Source organism: Podarcis filfolensis (genome assembly GCF_964270895.1).
Source record: "Podarcis filfolensis genome assembly, chromosome: 4".
Lineage (NCBI taxonomy): Eukaryota > Metazoa > Chordata > Lepidosauria > Squamata > Lacertidae > Podarcis > Podarcis filfolensis.
Window position 1 is genome coordinate 88,234,240 of NC_139607.1, and position 22,740 is coordinate 88,256,979.

Below are 22,740 nucleotides of genomic sequence, written 5' to 3' on the forward strand. Positions count from 1 at the left end.
GGAAGTAGTACCTCGGGTTAAGAACTTTACTTCAGGATGAGAACAGAAATCATGTAGCGGCGGCAGTGGGAGGCCCCATTAGCTAAAGTGGTACCTCAGGTTAAGAACATTTTCAGGTTAAGAACGGACCACCAGAACGAATTAAGTTCTTAACCCGAGGTACCACTGTACTTAAACCTATAAATCTTACTATGAGCTATGGCGGGATTTTTATTTTATTTTTACTGCTGGAGTGGCGAACTTGAGGTTTCATTTATTAAAAGGCTTGGGATATGAATGTACCAGTAAATAGGAACCAGTATGCATTGAGGCTTCAGTTTGAAGTCCTTGAGAGAACTTAATTCATCTGTGCAACAGTGGGAGGCAACTAGGAACTGTCAATGGAACTGCTCATTTTTGACGGCTCATTTTATGCTGGCATCTGTAATAGGAATAGAATTCATTTAGTTTACAGATGAATGACCTAAAGAAAAGAATGTTGAGCAGAAAGGGTGTAAAGACCTTTCAGAACTTAAATAATTACAGTGTGGGTAGAGAATTTGTGAAAGATTTGTTTTGAGACCAAACTAGATGTAGATTTTCTCAAATAGTTTGGTGGAGTCTATCTGTTGTTGTTGTTAATTTATACACTGCCCATCTGGCTGGGTTTCCCCAGCTACTCTGGGTGGCTCCCAACAGAATATTAAAAACATGATAAAACACAAACATTAAAAACTTCCCTAAACAGGGCTGCCTTCAGATGTCTTCTAAAAGTCAGGTAGTTGTTTATTTCCTTGACATCTGATGGGAATCCGTTCCACAGGGCGGGTGCCACTACCGAGAAGGCCCTCTGCCTGGTTCCCTGTAACTTGGCTTCTCGCAGCGAGGGAACCGCCAGAAGACTCTCGGAGCTGGACCTCAGTGTCTGGGCTGAATGATGGGGTGGAGAAGCTCCTTCAGGTATACTGGACCGAGGCCGTTTAGGGCTTTAAAGGTCAGCACCAACACTTTGAATAATAATAAAAAATAATAAATAACATAATAATTAATAATAATTACTAAAATAATAAAAATAATAAAAATAGAATAATATATATTGTAATATATAAATTATTATTATATATAATAATAATAATAATAATAATAATAATAATAATAATAATAATTACTACTACTACTACTATTTCTTATTATAGTATACCGAGCCCCAGCCCCAGACAAATCTAGTCTGTGAGATAGGGAAAGAAGGTTTTAACTCTCTACTGCTATGTTACCGTTCAGAACTGGAGCCTCCCACACCTAACTGTTTGCAACTAGAGGAAAGCTTCTAGAGGTTTTTAGGTTAGATGGTTTTGCATTATAATACCTCACGTAAGGGATACTGCAGAACAAAAATCCAAAAAGCTACAGTTCCGTGCAGCCTTGCTTGGGAATAATTGCTGTGGAACTTGGCCAAACTTGAGTCTGAGCAAACACCCCCGGATTTATGTGGCGATAGAGAGAGGAGCCTTTTCAAGCATCACTTCAGACAAGTGCCCTTATTTGCAGCTTGGCGGGTCATAGCTCAGTGGTGGCACTTTCATTCAGATGGTCCCAGGTTCAGTCCCTGGCCTCTCCAGGTAAGACTGAGTTGAGTGGACTTGACTTGAAACCCTAAGGGAGCTGCTTGCAGAAAACTATAGGTAAAGGTAAAGGTACCCCTGACCATTAGGTCCAGTCGTGACCGACTCTGGGGTTGCGGCGCTCATCTTGCTCTATGGGCCGAGGGAGCCAGCATTTGTCCGCAGACAGCTTCCGGGTCATGTGGCCAGCATGACTAAGCCGCTTCTGGGGAACCAGAGCAGCGCACGGAAACGCCGTTTACCTTCCCGCCGGAGCGGTACCTATTTATCTACTTGCACTTTGACATGCTTTCAAACTGCTAGGTTGGCAGGAGCAGGGACCGAGCAACGGGAGCTCACCCCATCGTGGGGATTCGAACCGCCGACCTTCTGATCAGCAAGTCCTAGGCTCTGTGGTTTAACGCACAGCGCCACCCGCGTCCTTTACAGAAAACAATACTTGAGGTAGATAGACCAGTGGTTTGACTTGGAATGAGGCAGCTTCCCATGTTGCTAGTGAATCTCTCACTGAATAAGTGGTGTTGAGTTGTGAAAAATGCCCATAGTTGGCAACGAGTGCCTTCAATTTTGATACAAGGCAGTCTTTTGTCCGGTCTCATGGATTTAATGTATTGAGCCAGCTAGAATCTTCTGGAAGTTGGCTGGATTAGAAAGACACCTGTGAGGCTTGGACAGTGTCCCTCCTTCCCCATCTGATTTTTCTAATCTCTTCCTGCTTTAGATACTTCTATTCCCTCTCTCCCGCACTCTAGTTTCTTCTGACTCCCTGCCAAATTCTTCTTCGGATTGGTGGTTATCTTAGGTTAGCATGCGAGAAGGCTGCGGATTAGTTCTCCGTGCTTATGCAGATAAAAACCTCGTCAACTTGAGTATTGCTTGCTCTTATACTTTGCATATGCAGAATAACCAAGGCTTGCAGCTGAAGAGAGTTGTCCATATGAATCTTCAGAGGGTGGTAAAAGCCAGCTTTTATTCACACATGACACACACAGCCCCCAAATAGTTTCCCCCAGCTTGCACTGGACCTTAAACTGCCTGTGGATCTCCTAGTTTCATAGCACTGCTTTTGTCATGTGGCAGCACACTGGATTTTATAAGAGGCATGTGAAATTAGGGTTGGTTTGGCTGGAGAGTTTCCTTCTTCCATTTGTGCTGGAACCTTGTGGTCCAGCGGGATTGGCAGAAGGCTCAGGAGAGACAGAAAAGATGTACAATACCACACAAGACTTGCGCACTGGGTCCAGAGCCATAAGTGGATGACTCTTACCTTTGTATTGTAGGCCACTTCCCAGCCAATGCACACACTCTTTTCTCTATCCAAGTAAGCATGAAGCATTATAATAGTGCAAGGGCCATTCAACCCAGGCAAAAGCACTCAGGGGGGAACTAGAGTAAGCCACTGTGAGGGGTTTGGCCTGCATAGAGTCCCGAGAGCCTGACAGATTGCCTGGAGGGCACATTTGCCATGGGCTTCCCCATCTCTGGTATAGTGTTTTAGCATACCTCTCTCATCCTTCTGCACACAGAAGAAAGCAAACTACTTTGCTGGAGAATGGTTCGTGGAAATGGCATGTGTAATGTGACAAATAATAATAATAATAATAATAATAATATAATTTATTATTTGTACCCCGCCCATCTGGCTGGGTTTCCCCAGCCACTCTGGGCGGCTTCCAACAAAGACCAAAAAGTACACTAAAATGTCACACATTAAAAACTTCTCCGAACAGGGCTGCCTTCAGATGTCTGCTGAATGTCAGGTAGTTGTTTATCTCTTTGACATCTGACGGGAGGGCGTTCCACAGGGCGGGCACCACTACCGAGAAGGCCCTCTGCCTGGTTCCCTGTAACCTCACTTCTCGCAATGAGGAAACTGCCAGAAGGCACTTGGTGCTGGATCTCAGTGTCTGGACTGAACAATGGGGGTGGAGACGCTCCTTCAGGTATACTGGGCCGAGGCCGTTTAGAGCTTTAAAGGTCAACACGAACACTTTGAATTGTGCTCTTCACCAGGAACTCACTGGCGCTGGGATAGCTCAGTCGGTAGAGCATGAGGCTCTTAATCTCAGCGTTATGGGTTTGAGTCCCACATGGGGCAAAAGATTCCTGCCTTTTGGGGTGGGGTGGGGGCTTGGACTAGATGACCCTAATGGTCCCGTCCGACTCCACGATTCTATGAACCCAGAACAAACCCCCTAACCTAAGCAAGGGTTCTTGATCTTTCCAGTATCTAATAAGACTTCCATATTGACTCGTCTGGTGGCATACTCCTTCAGTAGTTGCCATGGAGCATGCTTCGGTCTCACGTTGGTTGTTGGGAAAGCGGCTTGCAGATATTAAATCAAATCGGATCAAGCATGAAAGTGAGGCGAGAGAGGAATTGATAATTAACACAAGATCTGCCATGGCAGATGACCCCTTCTTTTAAGTCAAACTGTTGTTGATCTATGGCAAATCCCCCAGCGGTGTATCTACAAGAGGAATCCATTCTGCCTTTCTTCTGCCCTGAATATTTCAAGGGTGAAAGAGCTGTGGTTTGGAAAAGTGTCCTTTTGCACAGGAATCTGCCATGCATAGAACCAGGAGTTTCTCGGCTCTTTTAGCTGGCTGGTGAAAGGTCATATTGGACCAAATCCAGGATAATCTTATCTGCCACTAAGCCATAAAAGTAAAGGTAAAGGGACCCCTGACCATTAGGTCCAGTCGTGACCGACTCTTGGGTTGCGGCGCTCATCTCGCCTTATTGGCCGAGGGAGCCAGTGTACAGTTTCCAGGTCATGTGGCCAGCATGACTAAGCCACTTCTGGCGAACCAGAGCAGCGCACAGAAACGCTGTTTACCTTCCCCCCGGAGCGGTACCTATTTATCTACTTGCACTTTGACGTGCTTTCAAACTGCTAAGTTGGCAGGAGCTGCGACCGAACAACGGGAGCTCATCCCGTCGCGGGGATTCGAACCGCCGACCTTCTGATTGGCAAGTCCTAGGCTCTGTGGTTTAACCCACAGCGCCACCCGCGTCCCCCACTAAGCCATAAACTTCCACAATTGTAAGAGTAGGAGGCTAAGCGCCTGAAGACCACCAGAGTCCCCCAATACTCAGTTTGAAAATCCATGGCTCCAAAGCCCTTTGGACTTCTAGTTTCCTGGTTTACTTTTCCTGCTTGGTGCTATAAATCTCTCAGAACTGTAGATTATGTTCCGCACCGCTGAGGACGAAGAAGTCATTGTGACTCTCAGCTGTATTAAGGGCAGTTTTAATTATTCGACATTCAACTTAACCACCATTTGATTACACAGTATTTATCTCTTGAGCCTGCTTTTTAATGCCGTCTCTCGCCAGACATTCTGCTGTGTGAAATAGCAGAAATTTACAACGTAATTGCATGGTTTTGTTTTCTCCAGCGCAAATTCCTATGCTTTAATGGCAGTTCAGCAATGCCGAACTCCACACTCATTTCCCCCTATTGTACACTTTCTTTCTGCTTCTTTTGGCAGGTTATCCTTGGAAAAAGGGTGGTTGGTGTTTTTTTTTTAAGGTGTCTTGATTCAAACCTCAATTGGAATCTATGCAAGATTCTATGGAGAAGGGTCTTCTGTACCCTATAGGGATCTGCCAACAAATCTAGTTGTCTCAGCTGTTGCACCTCCTATAAATCTCTAGTCTCTTGAGTTTAAACCTGGGGTGGCATATAGGTACTGTGCAGAGAACCAAACTGTGACTTTTGAGTTACTGGTCTACAGCCTTTAGTCATTAATGGGCAGAGCAATTTATGATTCAGATTCAATTTAGGGAGAAAATCCATCCAATAAACATTAGGGCTAGTTGGCTAAATTAGTCCTATTTGGGCCAGCGAGGAGACCAAGGGAGAATTAACTGTGGGATCCCAGAGTGGGTAATCTTCATAAAAAGGGGAGGGGGAGGGATTGAAAGCCAGGCGGAATAGCTCTGTCTTACAGGCCCTGCGGAAGGAGGTTAAATCCTGCAGGGCCCTGGTCTCATGGGACAGAGCATTCCACCAGGTTGGAGCCATCACTGAGAAGGCCCTGGCCCTGGTGGAGGATAATCTGACTTCCTTAGGGCCCGGGACCTCTTAACTATGATTATTCATGGACCTTAAGGTCCTCTGCGGGGCATACCAGGAGAGGTGGTCTCTGGCCAGCAGAGTGGCAGGGTGGTGGATGCCACTCCACCTAGATCTCCTGCTGCAGGCCAGTGGTTAGGATGGCAGCCTAAGGTGCCAGGAGTGTTTTTAAAAAGTTAGTCAATTAAACGCACAGAGCCGAGATGCCTCCACGCCCAGCTTGGTTTTTCTCTTTGATTTAATAAGTGCCTTTCTCATGGAATGCCGGCTGCCGCAGAAAAGTTAGCTAGCTCGACTTAATGATATGCTCCCTCTAACATTTCCTGCAACAGATGCATGTGTAGGAATAATGCTTTTGTCTTTTGGGAGCGTTAGCGATTGCGAGCACACTGCTTTGGGTGGCTTATCCCAGGACTTAATTTGGATTTGGATCCCTCCTCCCATGTTTATATTAGCCTTGCAGGGGAGAGAAGTCAGCCTGCAGAGAAGCTGTTTAAAGAAGATAATGTATTAGGCCAAAGCTTGAAGATACCTTAAGGGTGGTACCTATTCTCTTGGCAGTTCTTTCAGCTGTTCCCTCGTCCTCCTTCTCCCTGCACTTCTCTCAGAATTCTTTCGATGGCCTCCAATACCATATTTTGATTTGTTTAAAAAATGTATTCAACTTGCGATTTGGCTGGTTGTGGTTTGGACATTTCTGATAGGGGTGCACTTAATAGCTGATGCAGAAAAGTTGCAGTGGAACTTTTAACACTTAAAAAAGAAGAAGTTTTCAGCAGTGTGTGAAGCGTATTTGGAAAGCTGAGTGACCAACAGTTCAGTTAAATTCCCTGAAGTCTTAGTAAGGGGTCTGCAAATGCACTTGTCACTTGACCACTGGTCCTTACTACAAAGATGCTCAGTTCCAGACGTGCGAGAGGAACCACAAGGTCTTGCTTGAAGCTTGTATGAAACCTCGCAGAGTCTCAAGAACCAGTGAGACATCTTGTTGGTTTTAAAGCGTTCTTCAGCTGAAAACATGGCTGAAGATCAGCACAAAACATGTCAATCCCTGCCCATAGACTAAAAGCCACAATACAGAAGGGAAAGGGGGATGAGGAGAAAAGAAGAAGATGAGTTAAGCTCAGACACCGTTTCTTCAAAGTTAAACATAATGGCAAGCTAGAATGGAAATTGGGTAGGGAGAGGAGAAGAAGAAGAGTTTGGATTTGATATCCCGTTTTATCACTACCCTAAGGAGTCTCAAAGCGGCTAACCTTCTCCTTTCCCTTCCTCCCCCACAACAAACACTCTGTGAGGTGAGTGGGGCTGAGAGACTTCAGAGAAGTGTGACTAGCCGAAGGTCACCCAGCAGCTGCATGTGGAGGAGCAGGGAATCGAACTCGGTTCACCAGATTACGAGTCCACCGCTCTTAACCACTACGCCACACTGGAGACAAACAAAGCTGGTGTCCCTCAGCAGAGCGGATGGAGTGTACGTAACTGCTGTACTGTATTAATCTATGGTTTGGCTTAGTATGGGGCCATGGTTTAGCATTCTCCAGATTAACCACAAGCTGTAACCAAGGTTTGTCCAAGGTTTGGGGTAAGCTGAACCAGTGAATCATGAGCCCAAAATAAGCACAGAGGAGCCAAGCAGCCATGTTCTCCTGCCCTGGAGCCTGCCTGTCTGCTTGCACATTCACACAAAACTTAGTGTGAATTTGGCTTAGCATGCCATGTGAACCAGGACATGACTCTTACCCGGATTTCAAATGGACCATCTGTGCATCATGTGCTTGGCTATCTGCTTTTCAGTTTTTAAAAATATGCATTAGTTTGCAAACTGCCCTTGTGAAGGAGTTAAGCATTTTCATGCTTAATTTTCTGCATGTGAGAAAAGGCTTACAGTGAAGCATCATGTATGGGATGCCTTTTATTATTAATGCCCAGAAGCTGAATTTTCGTTGGATGCACATTAAAATGAGTTGTTTGTGCCTTACCAGTTAGGGTTGGATTGGCTTTTCCTTGAGGGGCCCAGACTGTATAATTGCTCTCTTAGTTAAAATTTTAATGTTGTCAACAGGCGATGTAGAGGAAAAGGGATGTAGCAACCTCACTGTATAGAAACTCTCCAAGCTAATTTATTATTTGGCATGGCTGGCGGCATACAAATCGAAACTTCAGGAAAAGTCCTCAAAGGAGGACTGCAAACCGGCTCTTTGAATGCGTCATGTTTAAAGCTCTAGAGGACTCATCAGTATGGGTAAGAAGCAGTTCTAATTTGGTGTGAGTTTGATCTCGTTGCAGCATTTCAGTGGCTTTAAACACACACAGATGCCATCAGTTATTTCACCAAAAACCCAGGCGTTCAGAGTGCTTTATTGACAGGTGTTGATAGTTCAGTTTTGCTTGGTATGGGGCCTTGGAGTACTCTAAGCAGATTTAGATCCTACGCCTGTCATCCTCTCTAGGGGCAGTAATAAGAATGGGGAGTTTCTTAGCCAAATGCAGGAAAAATATGTAATTCCCCAGAGAGGGCAAGGGTAGCGGCAGCAAGAAGAAGAGTAGAAGAAGAGTTTGGATTTGGTATCCCGCTTTATCACTACCCGAAGGAGTCTCAAAGCGGCTAACATTCTCCTTTCCCTTCCTCCCCCACAACAAACACTCTGTGAGGTGAGTGGGGCTGAGAGACTTCAGAGAAGTGTGACTAGCCCAAGGTCACCCAGCAGCTGCATGTGGAGGAGCGGGGAAGCGAACCCAGTTCACCAGATTACGAGTCTATCGCTCTTAACCACTACACCACACTGGCTCTCAGTGGTGAAAGCAGGTGAGCTAGGGCTTGGTAGCTGCATATAAAGCATATAAAGCTGCCTTGTACTGTACTGAGTCTTGCCTGGTATCATCTTCTCTGACTGGCAGAAACTGTCCAAGGTCTGCAGCTGGTGTTTGAAATTAGCCAGGTGCTAGGCGCATTTTGCTCCTGCCTTTCGACCACTTGCGACCAAGTGAAGATGCCTGGGTGCCAGGATGGCGCCTGACATTACACCATCTGGGGATCATTGGATCTGGACTGTTTTCACACACTAATACCCCATCCTGTAGAAATCTATCAGTTATATTTTATCTTCACAGTTGGAATGAATTTCTGGAGCCAAAATGCTTTTTCTGCGCAGTCTGAGCAGGAACAGTGACCATTAAGAGAAAGAGATAGGAACAGGCTAATCCAAATGTGGACTGTCTCTGGATCAAGTGACTCTTCTTAAGTTCTCAAAGTTCTTATCCTAGCTGAAGGTTGTCATCGCTGGATCAATCACACTCAGACCATCATTTGAAAAATAAGACTTTAGAGCTGTCTTGCCCCCAAATGGCAAGTAGACATTCTATTTTGGCCACTGTGGTTTAAACCACAGAGCCTAGGACTTACCAATCAGAAGGTCGGCGGTTCGAATCCCCGCGACGGTGTGAGCTCCCGTTGCTCGGTCCCTCCTTCTGCCAACCTTGCAGTTCAAAAGCACATCAAAGGGCAAGTAGATAAGTAGGTACCGCTCCGGCGGGAAGGTAAATGGCCTTTCTGTGCGCTGCTCTGGTTCTCCAGAAGCGGCTTAGTCATGCTGGCCCCATGACCCGGAAGCTGTACGCCCGCTCCCTCGGCCAGTAAAGTGAGATGAGCGCTGCAACCCCAGAGTCGGTCACGACTGGACCTAATGGTCAGGGTTCCCTTTACCTTTTCCTTTACCCAAACACAGAAGTTTTCTCATTCAACTTGTGCTGTTTACCCTCTTTTTAAAAAAGAAAGAAAGCCAATCAAGTCTAGCTTTCACATTTCCTCTACACAACAGTCATACAGGGGCTGTGTTCACATGCCACAGTAAACCGCAGGTCACATCAAACCGCTTTGAAGGGCAAAGGGCAAGTAGATAAATAGGTACCGCTCCGGCGGGAAGGTAATTGGCGTTTCTATGTGCTGCTCTGGTTTGCCAGAAACGGCTTAGTCATTCTGGCCACATGACCTGGAAGCTGTCTGCAGACAAACACCGGCTCCCTCGGCCTATAGAGCAAGATGAGTGCGCAACCCCCGAGTCGGTCACAACTGGACCTAATGGTCAGGGATCCTTTACCTTACCTTAACTTTAACCTTGGTTTAAGGAGCCATTTGGCACCTAGCTTATATATATGAGTTTCTAACACTGATTAGTCTGCAGCAGAGGAATACCTTTCTCACCATCTCTCACCTATGATGATGTGCACTGGATCTGATCTGGGACTCTTCTGCATGTGGAGCATGTCCTCTGCACTGAGCGATGCAGCTGAGTGTTGTGTGTGTCCCCCCAGGGTCCAGGCAGAGAGTCTTTCCCGTCGCCTGTTGCTTGGAAGGTTTTAACTGGAAATACCAGGGATTTGGCCTGGGACTTTGTGCCTACAAAAGCACCTGCTGTGTCACTGAGCTGTGGCCCTTTTGCCTCTCTTGCTAAGAGGCCTTGGTGTTTTCTGAGCAATAACTTAGCAGCTCGGCTGGTGCCGTAATGAGACGTTCTGTTTGTGCAGCACCTTGGGTTTTCAAAAAGCTACATTTATCATTTAATGCAGAGATGCTCTGCCAACCCTTGAAACAGCTTCTTTTCTTTTCCTTTTTCAAAAAAACATTGTTTATTCACAGCATTCTCTATATTGTTTCTACCATGCAGCTGTTGCGTGGAAATGCAGTATTCCAAAAAAGAGGAAGAAAAGCCCAGGCACAACTGGAAACTCCTCAACATGCTGATTATGGCTTGTTGAGCAGTTGAGGCTGGTCCTCTATACTTAACTAAAATATACGGAGCAGTTTCCAGATATAGAGATGCCCAGTAGCATCAATTAAGCTCCGGAGGAGGGTGGGCTGTAGTTTCTCTGTTGTCTGTTCATGGTGTGTGTGTGTGTGTGTGGGGGGGGATTGTTGGTTTCTCCAGTGCAGGTGTAACATCTCAATTCAGCTGCAAGCATGGCTTTTGTGTCAGGAGATTGTTCTCAGGTTGGCAAAGTGGCGACGTTTTGGGTCTTTTCCAGTGCGGCCCCCGAAAAGAGTGCCCGCCATGTACATTTCTAGACCACCGCTGAGTTGAAAAGTGGAATAAACTCCCCACCTCTCTCAGCATTGTAACAGCAATATTGAAACTGATTTCAGATGCATGTGGTGGTCCAATAATGGAAGTAAAGGCTGTGTGTGTCTGTGTTTGTGTGTATGTGCACCATATACTAACTAGTTTGGTACAGTTAAAAGGTAAAGGGACCCCTGACCACTAGGTCCAGTTGTGGCCGACTCTGGGGTTGCGGCGCTCATCTCGCTTTATTGGCTGAGGGAGCCAGGGTACAGCTTCCGGGTCATGTGGCCAGCATGACTATGCCACTTCTGGCGAACCAGAGCAGCACACGGAAACGCCGTTTACCTTCCCGCCGGAGCGGTACCTATTTATCTACTTGCACTTCATGCTTTCGAACTGCTAGGTTGGCAGGAGCAGGGACTGAGCAACAGGAGCTCACCCCGTCATGGGGATTTGAACCGCCGACCTTCTGATCAGAAAGTCCTAGGCTCTGTGGTTTAACCCACAGCGCCACCCGCGTCCCTTGGTACAGTTAGTTCACTGTTAATAGAGTTGAGTTGAAAGGGACCCCGAGGGTCATGAACTTCTAACACACCACCTTGCCTTCCCTCTAAACCAGTGTTTCCCAAACTTTGGTTTCCAGCTGTTGTTGGATTACAATTCCCATCATCCCTAGCTAGCAAGTCAGGGGTGATGGTAGTCCGAAAACAGCTGAAGACCCAAGTTTGGGAGACACTGCTCTAAAGTAAAATGTCCCCAAAGCTGCAGCCGTTCCCCATAGGGGAGTTGCTCCATTCCTTTGATCATTTCGGTTCCCTTTCTTGAACCTTTCCCAACTCTGCAGTATTCTTTTGGAGGTGAGGTGACCGGAACTCTACACAGTTATTCCCATTGCAGTCTCGCCATAGATTTGGGTTAATGGTATTATGACATCTGGAGAGTTTTATTTCTGATCACGCCGCTGATTTTCCCTACTGTGGCATCCTTAGGAAAGGCCAGGGAGCAGCATGGCATCATTAGCAGAGTGGGGAGAGATGAAGAACAGAATGGGGCATTATCAGAGACTGGCCGGACGCTGGGGAGGGGTGGCTGGATTCTGGGCACCGGGAGAAATGGGGGTTGGAGGCTGACTTGGAAGAAGGGATCAGCGAAATGGGGAAACTTGTAACAACTGGGAGACGAGAGCCAGAGGCCGGAGAAGGTGCAGGATTGGGGAGTGAAGAACAGGTGAGGGAGGAGGGAGGGAGAGGCCAGGTTAGTGTGGAATCTAGGGCTTCCATGCCTCCTCCTGCTGCCCTCACTGCCCTTACCTCTCCTGCTCCACTGTCTCCCAGGACCAGTAGAGGACTGAAGTGAGAGGAGCAGAAGGTTACACGCAGGCATAGTCTTCATCTGCTTGCATGCAGCTCAGGTGGGAGAGATACCTAAGCTAAGGTTAGGGGCGGAGCCTCTCTGTTGCAGCAACAGCCTCATTGGGTGCACACCCAAGAGTAGCTGACAGATGTGGAACTTAATGGGCATGCCTCTTTCTAACTTGTAAGTGTACTTTTGACAAGATTTAATTCCGTGCCTGCCAGCATCTGCAGGGAAAGGGTCTGGCTGGCTGGCAGCAACCCTGAACTGGAACACACTCTGCACTGCAGCATTTTCTTACAGGTTCCACTTTAAAAAAAGCAATGGGGGAAAAAAACTTACTTGCTGTTTTGTAGCACCAAACAAAAGATCCTGTCAGCTTTTGCTTTTGTTCGCGTCTTAGGTGAAATTCTAAATGAGTGATCAGCTCCTGTTTGTTTCAATTTTCAGTTTCAGTTTGAAACACTTAGAGCTATATAAATACTGCTCTCCAGAGAGTTAAGAAATGCTTTTGTTGCATAGCTGAAGCTCTTAAATGTTTCGGGAGAGAGGGGGGGAGAGAAGGCGCACCTCTAAGTATTCGTCACTGCTTTTGAATACGTCTCATAATCTGCAATTCCGGGCAATGCTCTTGAGACATAATCAATTTAGGCTTTCTAATGTATCTAGGAGAATTCTTGCAAATGTACTGTGACTTGCTTGTCTTTTAGTCGGTGCTTCACATCTTCCAGTGAGGGTGGAGTGTTGCTGCCAAATACCCAGATTGGTGCCTTTCTCCTTTTTGCAGCCTCTGCATTTATGCAACTTCACACTTCTGGCTTTCTCTGCAAGTTGATGTGAGCAAGCTATGTGCAACTACTTAGCTGAACTGGCTTGCTTCAGGAAGCCATAGTTCAGATGAACCACAGTTTAGGAGTTTGGACCTAACACTAAACTGTGGATAAACAAAAATGGAAGCCAATAACTTCCAGTCTCCTCTTAATGGCCATGCCGGGGGGGGGTAGGGAAGTTGGTGCAATGGGGGGTTTATTTTTAATTTTTAAAGAATATGGGGAAATACTGAAGATAGAGAAACTTAAATCTCAGCAGAAACACAGGAGATGATACAATCTTCTAGAGCCACGGACTCTTTGACAACCTGTCGGGAAGCTTCATATCGCTGCCTCTGCAACTCCCCCTCAGACACTCCCTCCTTGCTCCTTTTTTTTTAATTGCATATTGCCGCAGGAGGAAATTAAACCTTGTCTTGATTCTGTTCGCTTATACACTTGCGCTGGGAACCTCAGCTGAACTGCGGCAAAGAATCTCGAGCAAGAAAGTTAGCTGAACTTCCTGCATCAAAGACCTGGACTATGTGAGCGAGGGATCACGCGGTAAAATGTTTCCTGAACTGTTCCGCTTCTGATGGCGAGGGGGAGATGGCATGATCGAACTGCTGTTCCTTGCCCATGGAAAACTAGGTGCCAAGGAAAGGACTGTAGCCTAGCTTACTGCTGCTGAAGAGGTAACAGGGCTTAGTGAGCAGGAAGAGGCTGTGGCAGAGAACAGTCCAGAACCAGAGGCAAAAGAAGAGGCTTGACAGGAGAGGGAGACAAGAGGTAGAGTTGAGTTGAGCTGGTGAGGAAGCCAGGCTGTCTCCCCTTCCTGCTGCAACAAGCGCTGCCACCACCATCTTGGTCTCCCAGGACCAGGAGAGGTATGAAGAGGGCGGAGCAAAGATAGGCAAGACCTCAGATTGCTTGTGAAGGAACAGGATGAGGAGGTTGGTTAGGCTGAGAAGCAGTGACTGGGCCAAGTTCACTCAGTGAGCTTCATTCTAGAGTGGAAATTTGAACCCTGGATTCGCACATCCTGGGCCAACACCCTAACCACTACACCACACTGGCTCTCATTTTTGGACGTTGCTACCCAAAATTATGGTGCTGGAGGAGACTCTTGAGAGTCTGATGGACTGCAAGAAGATCAAACCTATCCATTCTGAAGGAAATCAGCCCTGAGTGCTCACTGGAAGGACAGATCCTGAAGCTGAGGCTCCAATACTTTGGCCACCTCATGAGAAGAGAAGTCTCCCTGGAAAAGACCCTGATGTTGGGAAAGATGGAGGGCACAAGGAGAAGGGGGCGGCAGAGGACGAGATGGTTGGGCAGTGTTCTCGAAGCTACCAGCATGAGTCTGACCAAACTGCGGGAGGCAGTGGAAGACAGGAGTGCCTGGCGTGCTCTGGTCCATGGGGTCACGAAGAGCCGGACACAACTAAACGACTAAACAGCAACAACAACCCAAAAGTGATATTAACAAGCTGGACACGAAGTTCAGAGGATTCTAAAGGATCTAGAAAAATAAATTGTTAGCCTGAAATCCTGTGAGGATAGGTTTATTGCCCAGAGAAAATATCAATTAGGGGTGGGCTTCGGGGGAATGATAAAATGTGCTTATGGATATTTAAATATTTAACACAGGGATTTAAATGGTTTAGAAATTAGGAAATTAGCTGTTTAGAAGTCTCTCAAAGAAGAATTGAAAATGCCTCTGCCTATGTCCTTGAGGCATAATAAAATGAAGGCAGAGTGATCTTTCTTCATTCCAGATCATTTCTACCCTGCTCACGTTCAAGGGCCTGGGTCAGCTTGCAACTGCTAATTTAAAAACTACCAGCAACCGTGTAATATTACGTTAACAATATTCCCAAAAATTACATTAAAAATGCCTCGAAGCATTAAAATAAGCTTAGCGCAGTGCTCTGTAATAAGATATACAGGCCAGCTTGAAACTATTTCACTTACATAATACTGAATGGGGTTAAACGTAGAAGAAAGCTTCTTCATTTGTGTCCTACCTTGGAATTAACCATGCCTTCAACCCGCCTTCCCCAGACCATTTTGTGCCAGATGTTTTGAACCCAAAGTCCCACGATCCCCATCCTGCACAGCTAGTGGTCGTAGACGGCGGAAATGGGCGTCCTGAACATCTGGAGAGCACCAGCTAGGGAAGGGTGGCCATAAACAGACAGAGATGCCTAGGAAACAGGACACTGTCGGGTCTTTTTGTCTGGAGGGTTCAGGATAAGGCTGAATAGGGGTCTTCTGGCAGTTCTTTACATGGGGTCCCTTTTTCAGGTTTAGACCAGAAGGACCATGTATTGCTCAACTCAGAGTCCATCATGGCATGAAGCCTGGCGTTGTATTCAGCTAACGTTTACTCAGACTAGACTCGTTTAATTTAATTGCCATGGCTAACTTTGGTGCATTAATTTCAGTAGGCCTGCTCTGAATAAAAGTTAATTTGTAAACACCGTTCTCTCCCCCACCCTTCTCCCTTTTAGCTGTATTTTCCAGTTTTCCTTGGTGACCAACCAAGAAATCGCTGATAACCCCCACCTTCTGTTTTTGCTGGAGAGAAAAAATTCAGTGAAAAGGCCACTGTTGGCCGATCCCTCTCTCTGACCCAGGCACTCTGTTGCCTTTGTAGCTTTAATTTACATCGTCCACATCCACTGGCACACAGCTATTGGTGGGGGGAGGTCCTAGGTAGTAGCACTTTGATTATTAACGAAATTGGAGGAATTTTATCATTTGTGCATGATTAGTTTCTGGGCCCGATTAAAAGTGCTAGTTTTGACCTACAAAGTCTTAGATGACTCCAGACTCCAATACTTTAAGGACCACCTCTCCCCGTATTCACTGACCCGGTCCCTGTGATCACCATCTGAGGCCTTTCTTTGTGGGCCTCCGCCACGTGAGATGGCAACACGAGAACGGGCCTTTTCTGTGGTGGCTCCCCGCTCGTGGAATGCTCTCCCTGGAGTGGCATGCCTGGCGCTTTCACTACATATCTTTAGGCACCTGGCGGAAATGTTTCTCTATAACCAGGCCTTTGGCTGATTAAACCATCCATGGCCTTTTAATTGTGTCTGTGGGAGCGGTGTTAATGGTTTGTTTTTGCTTCATTTTGTAGCATTCTCATTTTGCATTTTTATGACGTGAGCCTTCAGATGAAGGGCGGTATACGAAACTAATGATTAATAACAACAGCTCATAATAATTTGTGCTCTGTGTTTTAACATGAGCTAGTTCTGATGACCGTTATAAAGGTACTGACTGTCTGGTAGCATGCTGATTATTATTTGATGTATCTGCTGAGATGGTTAAGGTAAAGGGACCCCTGACCATTAGGTCCAGTCGTGACCGACTCTGGGGTTGCGGCGCTCATCTCGCTTTATTGGTCGAGGGAGTCAGCGTATGTCATGTGGCCAGCATGACTAAGCCGCTTCTGGCGAACCAGAGCAGCACATGGAAATGCTGTTTACCTTCCCGCCAGAGCAGTACCTATTTATCTACTTGCACTTCGACGTGCTTTCGAACTGCTAGGTTGGCAGGAGCAGGGACCGAGCAACGGGAACTCACCCCGTCACGGGGATTCGAACCGCCGACCTTCTGATCGGCAAGTCCTAGGCTCTGTGGTTTAACCCACAGTGCCACCCACATCCCTTTGCTGAGATGGTAGTGTTGTGTTATCTGGAATGCTATGCAGTCGGTGTGCCAGAGGGTTTAAGAGTGTTGTGTGCCTCTTAAGACCCGTGATTGCAGAGCTACACACTTCACCTAAGTGTGGGTACAAAGTTAATCTTGCCTTTAAATAATTGAGGAACTGGGAGTCAGCAGTTCAGTTCTTTAAATACTCCCCTCTCCTCTTTGTGGAGGGCAGGAGGGACGTGTAGCTTTCCCCTTGTCCACCATGAGTGTGTACACAGCTGAGTGGACTGGCAAGGGAATCCAAAGAGATGTGAGGTTACACAGAGGACAGGAGGGGTGTTCGAAAATAACCACAACAGCTTATTAAAGTCTAGCTTCAACAAACAAGGTTATCCAAGAAAGCTGCAGAGACCTTATGGATTTTGTTACATTTACTGCTTCAGATAATCTATTTTTGTAGTAAGCTATTTATACAACAACCATTGTAAGCTAATACAGTGGGAAGCCAAAAATATGAACTGACTCGCGCTGGAAGCTTTTCGTCCTCTTCCACGCAGGGGGAGAGTGCTTTACTCTCAAGTTTCTCATGGAGAATGGTTTTTTTCCATACTGAAAATAATCTCATTCAGTGTTGGATTGTGCTTGCTTTCCATAGTGAGGGGGCCAGAAGAATGGTGTACGTGGTAGAGAACCTGCTTTCGATGGTTCAATCCTTGGCATCTCCAGTTGGGCTAGGAAAATACCAAGCTAGATGGAAAAATGGTCTTGCCATAATACAAGGCAGTTTCCTAGGCTGTCTTTCTTTTGCCGGTGCAAAAGAATTCATACAGATAGCTCAACTGGTTAGAGCACGAGACCCCTTAATCTCAGGGTTGTAGATTCAAGGCCCATGTTGGGTGAAATATTCCTGCCTTGCAGGGGGTTGGGCTGGATGACCCTTGTGGTCCCTTCTAACTCTGCAGTTCTATGATGCTGTAGTAAGGGAGCTCTCCTGCCAAGTTAGGTAGTTCTAGGAGAGCACTGGTTCACCATTCCATAGGCTTTCCTGCTTTTCAGGAGCTGAGCTTCCTAAAGCAACAATTTGCAGCTGCATGGCCCTTTGCTCTACATTGCTGTTAGAGAAGATAGAAGGTGCATCTAGAGAACACTACCCAGGAGTGCCGATGTGCCAAGTCCATGATCGTTTTTTAAAACACTTGCTAGCAGAAGACTGGGAGTCTCGGGAGATGTTTTGGGTGCTCAGATCACCATGGAAGCCTCTTTCTTGCCTGGGAGCTTTCCAAGGTCCTGAACCTGTGCTTCCTATTTGGACTTGCTTCTAGGAACCTGGTTTTAGCAGTCCATTAGTTGCTACTCAGTCCTGAGCCATGCGTAGCTACAGCCCGATGCCCTGTAGTTCCCTGGGTGGCCAGCCCAAGGCCATGCATGTAATACACTTGTTTGAATTTCTATCAAGACAGCAACATGCCTTGTGTTGGAAAGTGTGCATGAAAGGCACAAGCCAGATTAATTCATAGTCGTTACTGTGCAGTGTTGACAGTATCATACCCGTGCAGAGTAATGTGCGTCTCATGCCATAGCAATTTTCTGAGTCAGGGCATAAACGATAGCAAGCCACTAAAAATGGATTGCCATTCTGTAATCTGGAAGAATCAAGTTCTTGTTATAGCTCCACGCTGCTCTGGATCGCTAGCAGGGTTTTAGGGTTAATTCCCAAGTGAAGTTCAAGACCAATATGTTGTGTCTTGTAGAACAGAAGCTTAAAAAAACATTTCCCCTACTTTTGTATTTTGTTGGTGGTATGCTTCAGGTGGTGAAGAAGATGGCATGAAAGACAATAAATGTAAGACATACCTTGCCATGACCAAATCAATAAACAGTTTCTTGCTTAAGTGGCCTGTCATAGACCATTTTTGCTGTGGCCTAGCCAGGCTGGAAGAGGGTGATGTGTCAAAGGTTTTCCCAATGAGATGCAAGGCCGAGTAGGCATTTGAACAGAGGTCTAATTACCCAATCCAGTGGGACAGGGGCAGCCAACATGATGCACCCCCAATGCTGATGGACTCTCTAGCCCCAGCCAGCCTGGTCAGTGGTTGGGATAATGGAAATTCTGGTCCAGTTCCACTCATAGGAACTCCACATTGGCTATCCCAACCTAAAGTAATGCTATTGCCTCTTTTGTTATTGGGTTCGTAGAAACTCTGTAAATTGAATGTACTAGAAACACACCAAGTTGCTTTTTAGAGCCATAAGATTAACTGTTCTTCCATTTAAAGTGTTCGCAATGTTGTATTTCTATGATTATCAGCTAGCTTTAATTTGACTGTATTTCCCAGTGCTGTGCTACGTTAACACTGAAGCAACTCTGCGGTAGTTAAACTACATGCTTGAGTACCGGTCGAAGTGAATTATAAGCACAAAGCGATTCCATAAGACACTCTTACTTTGTAAAGCTAAAGTTGTTGCACGGGTAAGCTTGAAATCGTTATTTGTTTATTGAAGTCCGTTAGAACTTAGAAATGATGAAGTGATGGTGAAGCTTATTGATCGGTCCTCAACATGGTACATGCCACTGAGGGGCATGTTGCTTAGCTGTGAAGTTTCAGTAAAGTTTTGTCAGAACTGTAGTCCAAAATTTATTGGCGTGAGTTGGTGGGTTTGCAAAAGGCTACATGGGAACAGTGTTCGGATACTGCCAGGGAGACAAAGGCCATCATGCCTCCACGCTGTCTCCCGGTCTCCCATGGAAACAGTATCAGTCGATTAGCAGCACGAGCCTCAGAAATAGCTGTCCACATTCCAGGACTCGTGCACGCCCTTTTTGCAGAGTTTCCACAACGAAAGATTCACCCAGGAGAGCATATTTTGCAGATTTATTCAACGTTGGTCAGAACAAAGGAAAAACATGACTGCTTGCTTCGATGTCGAGGAAACAGACAGAACAAAAGCTGTATACAAAATGGAAACTGCCTGTGAGCAGGAAGTATGCAGGCTTGTGACACACAACAGCCTGCTCCCTTTTTAAGGTGGAACGGAAATATCCTAACAAAGAGTACAGTCAGCTAGTGCACAATAGCAAAACCCTAAATATTAAGACCATCCCTTGAACGTGATGCCACAGTTTCATTTTCTATGATACACATAGGAGGCTGTTCAGTTTTGTAGTGTTCTGATTCTTAATGAGTTGATCAAAGCTGGCAAGGATAAACTAGGCTGTGGCTGGATGATCCTGTTACAGATTCACTGTCTTGGGGTGTTGCAAGTGCCACGTGACTCGGTCTGTGGGTTTGGACAAAATCTAAAGGGTAGAATACAGTGATGCAACATTCCATCTGGGCAAGCATTGCATCCTGATCCCACCTCTCTCCTCTGTGAACTATTCTGGGGGTTCTCCAGACTGCTCCCCACTTCCAGTTTCAGAGGGCGTTGCAGGGGGTAAGGAAAGGAAGGGAAAGCCCCTTTGTGTGAGCAGAGGTCCTTGCACAGGTTCTCATTAGGTGAATCCTGTCCACAGATTTTTCCCACCACACGATGCGTTGTGTGTGTGTGTGTGTTTTTAATGTCCTAATTAACTTTGTAAAAGTCAAGGCTGCAGATCATAAATAACAAGCATGCAAGAGAATTTCCCAGGATTGTAATAAGGGTAAGTAATAAATACACACACAAATACACACACACACACACAGTGGTACCTCAGGTTACATACGCTTCAGGTTACAAACTCCGCTAACCCAGAAATAGTACCTCGGGTTAAGAACTTTGCTTCAGGATGAGAACAGAAATCGTGCTCCAGCAGCGCGGCAGCAGCAGGAGGCCCCATTAGCTAAAGTGGTGCTTCAGGTTAAGAACAGTTTCAGGTTAAGAACGGACCTCCGGAACAAATTAAGTACTTAACCCGAGGTACCACTGTATTCAGAGATAGATATACTGATCCCCTCCACATGTTGATGTTCCCCTCCTTCCCGTTCCCCACTTGATATTCTCTCCTTCCCCTTACCCACTTTGATGGTTAAATATATAGAATTAAATCTTTCTGCCCTTTTAGTACTACCCTCTACATAAGATGAAGAGAGGTGCTGATTCTGCATCTGTGTACAACTCAGTCCTGCGAATGACTCAGTCACTGGAAGGAGAGTTCATATTCTGAAGAGTTGTTGCTTTTTGCACACTGTTGACTAGCTGCATCTTAAATGAAAACGGTTCATTCTTTCTGCATTTTTAAGAAGATTCAGTTAGGTGTGGAAACATGAAATATTTTAACCAACATTTGTCTCTAGGCATATCTCTGATACTTGTTCAGTACTTGCATATAAGCCTTGTAAGAGCTGTGAGAATTTTGGTTACCAGGCTGCTAAGACTGATTTTCAAAACCTCTGTTCATTTGTTTTATTTTTAATGGGGTGCGGTGGAAACAACTTGCTTTATTGCTTTTGCTTTCTCCTAACATGCCTGAAGTCACATTCTTCTCATCTTCTGTTGTCTCCCTCCGTACCACAACATCCCCAAGCCATGCATGAGGGCGCTAGAAATAATATTGCATGTGTCCTTAAGATCCTTACAAAAGTATCTGAAATCCGAATCCTCTTAGATAATGCGTGTTCTCCCTTTAAAAAAAGTTAGAAAAGGCTATTTTTCAAGAGGCTGGCTTTCCCACGAGCTCTCCCCAGCGGCCTTATTCTTTTTAGTGAATTAGCTGGGCTTACGAGAGTTGGAGTCCCACAACACCTAGAGCAGCGGTTCTCAACCTATGGGTCCCCAGATGTTGTTGGACTACAACACCCATCACCCCTGACCACTGGTTGTGCTGGCTAGGAATGATGGGAGTTGTAGTCCAACAACATTTGGGGACCCACAGGTTGAGAACCGCTGACCTAGAGGGTCACAGGTTCCCCAACCGTCTTATTTTATTATCCTTGCAACTCTACATGTCTCTCCCATATCCGTCTCTACAGCCACAGCAGGTGCTGTAACCTTCCGGCAGTTTGACTTCACCCCAAAGGTGCACTCCTCCGTTGTCTCCTGAGACAGACGGATGCTGACAACAACAGAGCACTCTACATCTATCTGGATCCTGAGTTATCATAGCCCTGCACAATTTTATGACTCACCAAGGTGAATGCAACCTACTGATTGTGGGTGTGACTCCCCAGGAGCTGGGTGGACTTCCTCTTGTTGCTGTTTCCCTATGCGTTGAGCACCTGGGAGGCCATATTGAAGGACTGGTACTCTCTGTCTTGATGAGTCATCCCTCCCCACTCTTTTTTTTTTTTTGGTAATAGCAGGGTTTCCAGAGCTGATAATCTCCAGCCACTCTTGAGACCGCTTTTTTAGCCGATACTTCCCCACTATTCAAACACCCGTGCTGAAACCAAACACTGGCGTAATTGTCTCCTTTTAACATGTCCTTTTATGTTGACATTGAACTTCAGAGTCGTTTATATCAGCAAAAAAAAGTGAGAGAGAGCGCAAAATCCTATTACCTTTAACTGTCTGTTCATTGATTAATTATTCAGGAAAAGTAAATATATAATACTAGATTTAAATTAAACTTTAATTAAAGATTTTATCTGAAAACCTGCCTCTTCGGGGCCTTCTGATGTTGTGTGGTGCTTTAAAAAAGAAAAAGGAAAAAAAGAAATTCCTTTTAAAGAAGGGATTTGAAGCTTAAATGTTTTTAACTGCAAGGTAACTGTTAGAAATTCTTTTAAAGGTTTGCTCTTTGTGTGGGTGTACCAGTCTCTTGTTTTTGTACATGTGAGATTCCCCTTTTGGCTTCACAAAGTTTGTATCCAGAGACTGAAAATGGGGCACACTGGTATTGAATTTATGTCTCTCCTTGGAACCATAAACTTCTGCTTTTGTTGGTAGTTTCCATGAATGATAAATTCTCGCATTGCGTTGATGAAAATGAGGCCTCTGAAACCCAGTTTCTAGTCTGGGTCTGGTCAGTATGTGGATGAGAATTTGAGGGCTACTGGAGAAAGGCAAGATCTGTATATAATAATATCGGGGCTGCTGTCCAATTAAAGGAATCTTAGTTTACACATCATAGGAGACTGCCAGTTCATCAGTTAATTGATTGCATCTGCATAAAGGTTCTTGTGAGGAAAGGAAATTGTAGGAATGAGGCCACTATACATTGAAACAGTATCATATCACTTTAAACAATCAT

The 22,740-nt window shown here is 45.7% G+C and overlaps 1 protein-coding gene across 4 annotated transcripts in view; it reads left to right on the forward strand.

The window, feature by feature from the left end:
* SLC36A4 (solute carrier family 36 member 4) overlaps window positions 1-22,740 on the forward strand; it is a 100,795-nt gene that overhangs the window by 56,286 nt on the left and 21,769 nt on the right. Inside the window, exon 11 of one of the 4 annotated variants that reach the window (XR_014547121.1) lies at window positions 7,749-7,928. The exons of the other annotated variants lie outside the window; for them this stretch is intronic. The gene's annotated coding sequence lies outside the window, so the exon portion shown is untranslated. The remainder of the gene's footprint in view (window positions 1-7,748; window positions 7,929-22,740) is intronic. 4 annotated transcript variants of the gene reach the window in all.